This window comes from Salvelinus alpinus, chromosome 31 (assembly GCF_045679555.1).
Source record: "Salvelinus alpinus chromosome 31, SLU_Salpinus.1, whole genome shotgun sequence".
Classification (NCBI taxonomy): domain Eukaryota; kingdom Metazoa; phylum Chordata; class Actinopteri; order Salmoniformes; family Salmonidae; genus Salvelinus; species Salvelinus alpinus.
Window position 1 is genome coordinate 16,386,728 of NC_092116.1, and position 12,455 is coordinate 16,399,182.

Genomic DNA, 12,455 nt, shown 5'->3' on the forward strand with positions numbered 1-12,455 from the left:
TTACTAAATTGGATATTGTTCTCAGATGATCTCCCTCAGTGCTTGACTTGGACTGAAATAGGTGCTGGTACTCATTTTGGGTGCTAGCACAGTTTATATTTAGGTGCAGGAGCTCCACAATAGTTTTGAGTTCATATTCTATAACAGGAACAGGAGCTCAAGAAGTACAAGGGTGAGCTCCTGCCCAAGTCAAGCACTGCCCATAGCCGTGGGAAGTATGTTGGGGGGGGGGCTGGAAAACAGCTATATCAGGACTATTAAAAGGCTCAGCGCAATACTTTTATTTTATTTTTTATTATATATATATTTTATTAACATTTTATTTTTATTCAGATTCTTCAGGGGATGCTGTAGCACCTTCAGCACCCCTGCTTCCCGCGGCTATGGCACTGCCAACAATCCTATGTTTTACCATTTAAAAAGTGTTTTCTCCCTTTAATTGTAAACATGGTAGCTAGGACCATTTACTTCCTCTGGACTCACTCCCATAGTAGTGTAATCCTGAATATAGGACCATTTCAGATGTAGCCTAGAGACACCATGTTCTGAAAAAGGTGTGCAGGAATTTAGTGGCCGTTGGATCGTCACCAAGACGAAAATGTGATGGTGAGAAAAGGATGCCTCTGCTTTCGAATAATTACCTCCACTGCAATTCCCACATTTATTTCTTCACATTTTACCTGTAGTTCGTCTTTATCCCAATGTTGTTCTGATTTTAGGGTACTTGGAGACACAATTGAGACAGGTTTTTGGCTTGAATGAGAACCGGTGGATCAAACCGGCAGAGTTGGAGGCATCTCGAGATGACCGTTGGAATTCAAAAATCTGTAGGGAGAGTTATAGGATAATGACTTTAGGCCTATTGAGGGTTATTCTCCTCACCCTTGCAGCTGAATGGATAATGGCTGATCTATTCCAACAAGCTGCTGTTATCTCCTGGAATATTCCCCACCCTCAGTGGCAGCCTGATAGTCAGAGGGGTTCTTACCTGTTGAGTGCCACCAGAGAGGAAGAGGCGAAATGATACAACTGTTGTTACCCCTTGGGGCAGCAGGTAGCCTAGTGGTTAGAGTATTGGGCCGTTTCAGTTCCCTGGTTAGCCGTCATTGTAAAAAATAATTTGTTCATAACTGACTTGCCTAGTTAAATAAAATAAACTGGGCCAAAAATTTATTCTCCAGCAGGTGGTGTTGTTTTGCTTCTTTCGCTCACCAAGCAAGGAGTTTTGGTATGGAGGTCAATGAGACGAGTGTACTGATATAAGTAGGACACGTGACATCTCGGGCAACTTTGAGAAAAAACACTTTATATCGGAGTTGTCTCGAGATAGCTATGCCTATTCATGATATGAGGCTAGTAGCATAGCATATCTGTCCATTGAATACAAGCGGTTGACATCAACGCCCCTCATCCAATATTCAAAAAAGTATTGAAATATTGAGATGTATACACCAATCCAAAGAGAGGAATAGGCGGGAGCTTAAAGCCTAGGACCAAGAGGCATGGAGAGGCAGCCTTTAGTGATTATGCCCCCAGCCTCTGGAATAGCCTGCCAGAGAACCTGAGGGGGACCAAGAGGCATGGAGGCAGCCTTTAGTTACTATGCCCCCAGCCTCTGGAATAGCCTGCCAGAGAACCTGAGGGCCGAAACTGTGGACATATTTAAAAGAGATGTTAAAACACACCTTTTTAGCTTTGCTTTTCCTTGAGGTGCTTTTTAGTCATTCAGTTTTTATTATTCTTTAGTTTTGTATCTCCTTATGTTTGTTGTGTACTAAACTTCAGTATTTATTTTCATTGTTTCCCCGTGATGCACATTGCATTGCATTCCATGTCTGAAACGTGCTGTATAAATAAAGCTTGATTTGATATGATAGTGGAGGTCATAGGGTCAATGGCTCCTCACTCTTTTTCCCCTACAAATCAAACACGTTCAGAGATATAGTATCCCTCCAACTGGGATCAAGATGTAACATAGTGGGTTAAACATAGCCTACATCAGGATGGGAATGCATGTGTTTTTTGTGATATGTACCATTTTCTCTAAATAGACCAAATATTATGTACCTACCCCCATCATGGCATAATGGATGTTATGTTTCTACCTATGATTAACTGAACATACCCATAAAATCCCAATCTGTGCTTTCAGAAATAGCCTGCCATTTCAACGAGCACCAACATATCCCCAATGTGAAAAGAAAGGAAAACACTCACGTTAACATAGACAACTGAGAGGCTTAACATTTCTTCCCCTCTATAGCTTCGTATGTGCTCTGCATCCCTATCTGCTGGAGAAACTCACTGTTACATTTTTTTTAGGTGATTTTCTTAAAACTGCATTGTTGGTTAAGGGCTTGTAAGTAAGCATTTCACTGTACGGTTGTATTTGACACATGTGACAAATAAAATGTGATTTGATTTGATTTTCCCATCACAGGAAACGAGGCAGTCCGTATTGGCGACTGTAGTCTTACTTACAAGGTCAATGCCACGGTCTTATGAGAATCTCTTATGGTCAAGACCTGACTGTTTAGTCCGGCTCTAGATCTAGGACCTGACCGTTGCATCTGAATCAATAATTACAAAGAATTAAACCACATTACATCATGAACCTTTCCCATGATAGAGCCAACTTTAGGCATTAGGAAGCTCAGGGCTCAGTCAATGAACAGGGGCCTCAATGATTTCATAGATAACAGATTATTCAGATAGGGAACTCTGTGGCCCAATAGCTAAGGAGAGCATCAAGCGTTTTCAACCACAGAACCACAGCACCTGCAAGAAAAAATCCATGCATTTTTATTAGTTTGTTACAATTGTTGGATTTGCGCCTCGCCTGCCACACGTTGAATTGGCACTAAAACAGCTGTTGTATTGGGTAATTTGGAGTGTGTTTTCTATTATGCAATGTTACACAATGGGATTGGGGCTTCTGAGAATGTAATTGGCTTCTGCTCCCTAAGTTTGAACAGCTGTGTGAGCCCTCAGCCCTGCACTGCTCATAGTCATAGGGATCTCTCTTTTGGCACAGTTCAGGAGCATAATAGATGTTACAATGTTTTGGTTTTGTTTGATGAGGTTGTAGCATTTAAATAGGGCCACAGTGTTTTGATTGCTCACCTGCCACAAGTTAAAATGTCAATGGACCTACCAGAGTAGGGCCCGCCAATGTACTGGTAGACAGCTTTCTAAACAACCTGACAGGACAAACAATAAACGGAAGCCTCCAATAGAACTACCGCAAATTAGTCCAATTATCATTTGTCAGGGGTCTTACATGGATCAACTTGGATCATTTCCCACCCTAAGAAGAATTTAAAAGTAGGCTGACCTTTCCCCGTACAGAAGTATACGGTAATATAACTGTTTATTATTCATTCAAATGATTACAGAAAAGATCTATGGAGGAGTGACAAGGTTAAATACCGAACATATCTCTGCTGTTTCCTGCCAGTGTAAAAAGGTTATTCTAGCGACGTGGAACCTGTCCCAGACCAAGTTGTTGTTTATCAGTAGAGGAGGCTCTTCTCAGTCTATTAAAATCTTCCTGCTGAAGAGTCGCCTGGTCTTCCTAAAACAATCAGCAGGGGTGACTCGGGGTCGAGGGGGGGGGGGGGGGGGGGTCGGCTAGGCCACAGAGACAGGCAGTGTGTGGAGCCTGCCAAAAGTGAGATTGTCGTATACAATGCAGTTCAAGTGTGTCTGGCATCCAGATAATGACTTAGAGTGGGGAGGTAGTTGTGATGGTAATCATAAGAATTGTTTACATCCATAAGGCCAGGAAGTTCATAAAATGTATTAGCAAGTGGCTACTTGCTACTGTTATTATGGGCAGGACACAATACAAAAGACTCAGGGGAGGGGCTCCCTACCTAGCCTTGTGGTGACGAGCTTCGGGGCTTCCTGTCCCAGAAAAGCCCTATTGGACGTGAACAGTATCACAAGTGACCAGAGTGCTGTAGAGGTCACGACATTAGTGGAACCTGTCCCATGCCAGACACGACTGGAAGATTACTCTTCCTCCGCGGACAGACGCCTGTGTTGGTCCAAAACAATAACTTCCGACAGGCTACTGTCCTGGCTCCTGCCTCTCTGGTCTACCCATTCTTTCATGTGAATATCCTGTCTTGTGTCGCGCCAGTGGACTGACTCGCAGAAAGTAGATCTATCTGGCTCTCTTCCCAGCAGTAGGGAGAAACACTGCCGCCATGAACTTTCACTAGTGCTGTTTACTATGTTGTGGATTCTCTCTCTCTCTCTCTCTCTCTCCCCCCTCCGACTCCTGGCTTTCTTTGTTTATTATCAAAAAGGGCAGGAGGGTGTCCTTGGGTTCATCCCACTTTCCCTTTTAAATCATCCCTAATTCAACGACAACATCGGTTCTACCCACGGAGTCATTATGACGGGACGCCCCCGCACCCAGCCCCGATACATGGCTTGCAGCACGTACCTTGTCTCTCTGTCCCCTCTCTCATTTTGGCTCAGACATAAGCAAACAGCCCAGGGTTTTATTTGAGCAAACAGTACAGCAAGCCATGGTCCCAGACAGACTGAGAACCATGACGATGTTAAGAGCCAGTGGGACTGGACAGCCAGTCACATGTGGGTTGTCTTTGACGCCTCACTGCGTGTCTTTGTGAAGGTGTCCTTTGTAGTCCACCTGTCCTTTGTAGTCTACCTTTTCAAGGTGCCCACACGTTATTTGAAATGCAATATTTTACAGCAATAATTGGTTAGAAACCCACACCTTCTGTCTTCCATGGTTTTGAACAACTATTTATAGAAAGTCAGAAATTATGCCATTATTGTTTGAATTTGAACTTGGTCTGTAGTGTTTCACTTCACCATTGAACTTTGTTTCTTAGCAAGTTTAAGATTTTTCCTAAAATTCTATCAGTTTATATAATGTGTTCCAAACTTATTTAAAGTTGACCTGTGTAGAAATTGCTCTGCCATTTTCTGGTTGCTAAAATTCTAATAGTTCGCCTAATTTCAGTTTATTTGACAAAACAAGCAAGTACAGTGTAGAGAATCACTGTACCATCTAAACCGCTGAGAAATATATTTTCCCTAAACAAAAATATAGTATTTTCAGCTGTTTGAAGCTGGTGTACAAAACCAAAAGTAAAAGACCCAAAAACTAAACTTAAAGCTGCAATATATAACTTCTTGGGCGACCTGAACAAATTCACATAGAAATGTGAGTTATAGATCTGTCATTCTCATTGAAAGCAAGTTTAAGAAGCGTTCTATGTGCATTATTTTTTATAATTCTTGTATTTTCAGCTTAAAATAACTGAAAATACAATATTTTTGGCTATGTAAAAGATGCTGTATTTCAAAGCGGTTTAGATGGTACAATGATGCTCTACACCAGGTATTCCCAGGGGTAAGAGGCGCAAAGATGATGAGAACTACATTGATTTGGGGTTCACTTATATTGGGAGTAGTGCCTTTCCTCAGCCACAGTGTGTTATATGTGCAAAAGTACTATTTCACAACTCGATGAAACCTTCACTCTTGCGCAGACATTTAGAAACAAAAGATACCAATTTGAAAAATAAGCCACGGGAGTTTTTTGAGCAAGAATGAAGACAACTTTCGAGTAGTAAGACATGTATAAAAGCAACAGATACCATTAATAAGAAGGGGCTAGAAGCGTCTTATATGGTGAGCTACCGAGTGGCTAGGACAGGCAACCCCCATACTATTGTGGAGGACTTAATTCTTCCTGCTGCCGTGGATATGGCTGGGACAATGCTGGGGGAAAAGGCCCAAAAAACTATACAGACAATGTCTTCATCAAACAACACCATTTCACAAAGCATCAGTGACATGGCAGGAGATGTTTTGAAACAATTACTGCTTCGCATACAAGCCAGTGAATTCTATGCGTTACAGCTGGATGAGTCAACAGACGTGGCGGGCCTGCCACAGCTCCTGGTATATGTCTGTTATGTTTTTGGAGGGTCAATTAAGGAAGACAACCTCTACTGCAAACCACTGGAAACCAGGACAACAGGAGATTATATTTTTAAGTACTAGACAGTTTAGTGACATCAAATGGACTTTGGTGGTCAAGATGTGTTTATTTGTACCGATGGCGCAAAAGCCATGACAGGGGATCCCGACGCTATTTGGGTACACTGGGTCCCTGAACTCTCGTGTATTTTCTGCATTATGCAATGATATGGGCAGCGACCATGTAACGCTTTTACAACGTACAGAAGTGCGCTGGTTATCAAGGGGCAAAGTATTGACACGTTTTTTAAATTGAGAGATGAGCTTAAAGTTTTCTTTACTGACCATCATTTTCACTTGTCTGACCGCTTAAGTGATGACGAGTTTCTCACACGACTGGCCTATCTGGGTGATGTTTTTTCTCGCCTGAATGATCTGAATCTAGGATTACAGGGACTCTCCGCAACTATACAAATTTGGGGCAATGGTTAAGAAGTTGGAGCTCTTCTCTGTCTGTATTAACAAGGACAACACACAGGTCTTTCCATCATTGTATGATTTTTTGTGTGCGAAGGAACTCAAGCTTATGGACAATGTCAAATGTGATATAGCGAAGCACCTGAGGGAGTTGGGTGCGCAATTACACAGGTACTTTTCCGAAACGGATGACACAAACAACTGGATTCGTTATCCCTTTCATGCCCTGCCTCCAGTCCACTTACTGATATCTGAACAAGAGAGCCTAATCGAAATTGCAACAAGCGGTTCTGTGAAAATTTAATTTAATCAGAAGCTACTGCCAGATTTCTGGATTGGGCTGCGATCAGAGTGTGCTGCCTTGGAAAATCGAGCTGTTAAGACACGGATGCCCTTTGCAACCATGGACCTATGTGAGAGTGGATTCTCGGCCCTCACTAGCATGAAAACTAAATACAGGCACAGACTGTGTGCGGGAACTTATTTAAGACTGAGACTCTCTCCAATACAACCCAATATTGCAGAGTTATGTGCATCCCTTCAAGCACACTGTTCACATGAATTAACCTGTGGTGAGTTATTCACAATTTCCGATGAACAATTAAGGTTTTATATGTAAGATGGCTAAATAAAGAGCAAAATGATTGATTATTATTATAATATTATTATTTGTGCCCTGGTCCTATAAGTGTCACATCTGATCCTGCCACGCCCTCTAGTGCTCATCCGGTGTCCCATAGTGTCGCTGAGATGGCAATCGAGTTTCGCTCCCTCGCCGCTGAGAGTGGCTGGAATGAGGAGGCCTTTCAGGGAGCATTCCAGAACGCTCTCACCGATACCATCAAGGATGAGTTGGTGTCCAGGGATGAGTCTGGTGGACTCGACGAGCTCATCTCTCTCGCCATCCGCATCGACAACCGTCTCCGTGAGCGTCAGAGAGAGAGGGCAGAACCCGAACCCACACGGCTCGACCGGGCCCGTCTCTCTCCTGAGGAGAGGCATCGGTGAGTCAGAACTAGGAGCTGCCTATACTGTGGCCAGGTTGGTCAATTTGTCTCCACTTGTTCACTGAGGCCAGTCAAAGGGGGTGGCTCGGCTGTTGTGGGGGATATACTGTTGAGTCAAAGCGCCTGTCCATCTTCCCCCAGACCCTTGCTAGATGGCACTCTTTTATGGCAAAGCTAGGCTTTTTCTCTACCTGCCCTCATCGACTCGGGTGCCGACAAGAGTTTCCTGGACCGAGGTGTTGTAACGCAGTTGGGTCTGGACACTGTTCCACTCGATTCAGTGTCAGTGAGAGAACCGTGCCGGTCATCCCGCGTCTCTCTGGGAATCACCAGGAAAGGATCAGTCTCCACATAATCGACTACCCTTGCTCTCCCCTGGTTCTTGGCCATCCTTTGTTAAAGCTGCACAACCCACAGATCGACTGGACTGCTGGAAGGGTCACCACTTGGAGTACATTTTGTCACTCTAATTGTGTACATTCTACCCTTCCCCCTGCCTGGTCTGTGCCCCAGTCCATTCCAGAACCCCCGGACCTGTCATCAGTTCCTCCAGAGTATCATGATCTAGCTCCTGTGTTCAGCAAGCCTGCCGCCTGTCTCTGTCTCTGCCGACTCATCGGCCGTACGACTGCGCTATTGACCTCTAGCCTGGAGCTCCTCTCCCCTGTAGCCGGTTGTATAACCTCTCTCACCCCAGCAAGGGGCTATGGAGGGGTACATCCAGGATTCCCTGGCTGCAGGACATGTCAGGCCTTCTTCCTCTCCAGTAGGGGCTGGATTTTTCTTTGTCAAGAAAAAAATGAGTCACTGAGGCCATGCATAGACTTCCGTGGGCTGAATAGTATCACTGTTAGGAACAAGTATTCCTTGCCACTCATCAGTTCTCCTTTTGCCCCCCTCCATGGTGCCACAGTGTACACTAAACTCGACCTCCAGAATGCCTACCACCTTGTCCGCATCAGAGAGGGAGAAGAGTGGAACTGCTTAATGGGGAGAACTGGTTGAAAGTTTATGTCGGCTGAATGAGCGACACGGGTTAAGCATTCCTACAGCATTTCCTTCCAGAAGCCATGAGAAAGTTGTCCGGCTGCGGGGACTGTGTGAGGGGATTTAAACTAATATCTGTACTTACTGGTGGCACAGACGCTGTTTCATCCTTTCCCACACTTAAATTACCCTTGCCTAATGATTGCATCTGAAGCTGGGCTTGCAGCACAGCTATCTCGCCGTAAAGCGATCGTTCTCCTGTACATTATGAGTATAGCGACTGCAATTAGAAGGCATCATGTTAATGTTACTACTTAGCTTCGGCTGGTGGAGGTCCTGACGAACCACGTCCAGATAAAGTGTTCGGAGTGAAAAAGTTGAATGAAAAAAGTCGAGCAAGGGAAAAACTAAAAGTATAAATGGTCATTAAAAAGTTTAAACCGTAAAGTTGGCAGGTAGCAAAGTAAGGTTAGCAACAAAACGCACAGCAGCACGTAAACAAGTCTACAAGTTGTGACATAAACTGAAATTATGCGAACTATTAGAATTTTAGCAACCAGGAAATGGTGGATTGATTTCTGCATAGTGCATCTTTAAGCATGGGAAGCATAGAAAGAGTGCACATAGAACAGATCTACTGCTTCTTAGACTTGCGTTTAATGAGAATGGCAGATGTATACAGTGATCCCTCGCCACTTCGCGGTTCACTTATCGCGGATTCGCTATTTCGCGGATTTTCATAATGCATTTTTTTTTTTTTTTTGGTGCATTGTGCTCTGCATTCTGATTCGCTAAAAACTCACTCCCGCTTCTTGTATCAAAACATGCTACGAATTGTGCTATCATTTTGTCGTCTCGTGCAGTTATGTGTACGTACATAAAACAGCTTGGCAAATTTACATTAAGTTGGCCAAATTATCTTGTAATTTCGAACATCTCCTAAACCCATAATGTCGACGAAACGGCCTACACGTGAGTCACTGTATTTGTATACATGTAATAGTTGCTAATTGAAAAAAAAAAAAAAGTTTTCTATTTCGCGGATTTCACTTATCGCGGGTCATTTTCGGAACGTAACCCCCGCGATAAACGAGGGATTACTGTAACTCAAATTTCTATGTGAATTTGGTCAGGTTGCCCCAAAAAGTTACAAATTTCAGCTTTAAGGGTAAATCTATTTGATTCAATCTATTTGATTGGACCTGAATGCCAAGATATTCAGGAGATAAAGGTGCTCAAAGTTTACCAATTTTGCATACCCCAATCAGACATCCATGTCTTTGGCACTGGAAAAGATGAACGGTTAAGTTTTTCATTTACAAACAGGGTTGTCAAACTATTTTATAATATCTTGGGGGAAAGTTTTTTTAAACTTCTCTAGGATAGGGGGGAGCATTTTCATGTTTGGATGAAAAGCATACCCAAATTCAACTGCCAGTTACTCATCCCCAGAAGATAAGATATGCATATTGTTAGTAGATTACGATAGAAAACACTCTGGAGTTTCTAAAACTGTTTGAATCATGCCTGTGAGTATAACAGAACTTATTTAGCAGGCGAAACCCCGAGGACAAACCATTCAGATTCATTTTTTTGAGGTCACTCTCTTTTCAATGGATTTTCATTGGGAATCCAGATTTCTAATTGACCTTCTTGCAGTTCCTACCGCTTCCACTGGATGTCAACAGTCTTTAGAAATTGGTTGAGGTTTTTTCCTTTGTGTAATGAAGAAGTACGGCCATTTTGAACGAGGGTCACTTGTTGTGTACTGTTTGTTAGAGGCGCGTGACCAGAAAGCTAGCTACAGAACCTAAAGTTGTATTACAAAAGTAGTTTGAAATGTTTTGGCAAAGTTTACAGGTAACTTTTGAGATATTTTGTAGTCACGTTTCACAAGTTGGAACTGGTGTTTTTCTGGATCAAACGCGCCAAATAAATGGACATTTTGGATATATATCGACGGGAATTAATCGAACAAAAGGACCCTTTGTGATGTTTATGGGACATATTGGAGTGCCAACAACAGAAGCTCGTCAAAGGTAAGGCATGAATTATATTTTTATTTCTGCGTTTTGTGTCGCGCCTGCAGGGTTGAAATAAGCTTCTCTCTCTTTGTTTGCTATGGTGCTATCCTCAGATAACAGCATTGTTTGCTTTCGCCGAAAAGCTTATTTGAATTCTGACATGTTGGCTGGATTCGCAACCAGTGTAGCTTTAATTTGGTATATTTCATGTGTGATTTAATGAAAGTTTGATTTTTATAGTAATTTATTTGAATTTGGCGCTCTGCATTTTCTCTGGCTAATGGCCAAGTGAGACAGTAGCGTCCGGCCTAAACTCAGATAGATTTTTGGATATAAATATGAACTTTACCGAACAAAACATACATGTATTGTGTAACATGAAGTCCTATGAGTGTCATCTGATGAAGATCATCAAAGGTTAGTGATTAATTTTATCTATATTTCTGCTTTTTGTTACTCCTCTCTTTGGCTGGAAAAATGGCTGTGTTTTTCAGTGACTTGGCTCTGACCTAACATAATCATTTGGTGTGCTTTCGTCGTAAAGCCTATTTGAATTCTGACATGTTGGCTGGATTCACAACAAGTGTAGCTTTAATTTGGTATCTTTCATGTGTGATTTCATGAAAGTTTGATTTTTATAGTAATTTATTTGAATTTGACGCTCTGCATTTTTACTGGATTTTGGCCAAGTGGGACGTTAGCGTCCCACATATCCCAGAGAAGTTTAATTAACATTTAACGTCATATATCTAAAAAAGTGTAGTCAGATTTTTTTCATATTCGCAGATGTAGCTTAGACCTTACTTTACATCATCTAAGGTTTCTGACACAACAAGTTCTTGACTACAGGGTATTATATAGAAAAATAGTTAATAGAATGGGCCTATCCCTTCATACCACTGCAATTGAGCTGGTACACCATTGAAATGTAATTCAAATGTTAACTTCTAATTACTACCACAAAGATCGCCACCAGTCCACCTAACTGTCCGAACATCAACTTAAATGTGTATTCTATTATTTATATTTATATGATTTCAACAGGTTTCATATTGAGGCTTGATAGTATCATGTAAAAGAGCAGATGTTCCCATTCAAGTCAACATTCTCTGATGTGTAGATCTCCAACCATCTTTGTGGTACCATTTGAAAGTTGAAATTTCCATTTGATTCCCATTTTAGTACATTTATTAGCCAAAACACAACACCAACCCTGTATTCAAGAACATGTTGTCTCCAACACCAAAACATCAGATGATCAAAAATAAGGTCTAAGCTACAATGTATGCAAAAAAGAAAAAATCTGAATTTATTAGTTTTTAGATAATTGACGTTTAATGGTAAAAAATGACAACAATTTTTTTTTAACAAACATTTTTTTTTATAAACAAATTTTCTAATAGTTTGACAACCCTGTTTGTTAGTTTTTAAATGATGTCAATGTCAACCGTTTAGTTTTGAAGGCATGGATGTCTCATGGTATGGTGGGATAAGCAAAACAGCTCAACTTTGAGCACCTTTATCACTTTAATGTTTTGGCATTCAGTTCCAAAAGTCACTTTCTGAACACTTCTACAATGGGCAAATAAGAATGGAAGGTTTAGTTCAGATCAAAAGGGGTGCTATCAAAAAGTGATTGAATTCAAAGGGATTTACCCTTAAATGACTTGTGTAGTTTGAGTAATTTACCCAGAAGATGTTTCACAGAACACTGGGCCCGTGGTGCCCGAGCATAGTGGCTGTGTGTGTACGTGCATGTATGCGTGTGGGGGTGCATTTACAGTACGTTTGTATAGAATGTATGTGAACATGTATGTGTCTACAGTATCGGGTTTCCCTGTATTTCTTTAAGTAAGGCAGTATGATCCGCTAAGCGTCAGTGACACCTGATAAGGCACATTCAAACATACCACTACTTCCTCTGTGACGTAAAAGGATCTCATAGTCCGCTAAAAGGGGAACTCTTTAATAGGCCTTCTATTATTCTAGGAATGAA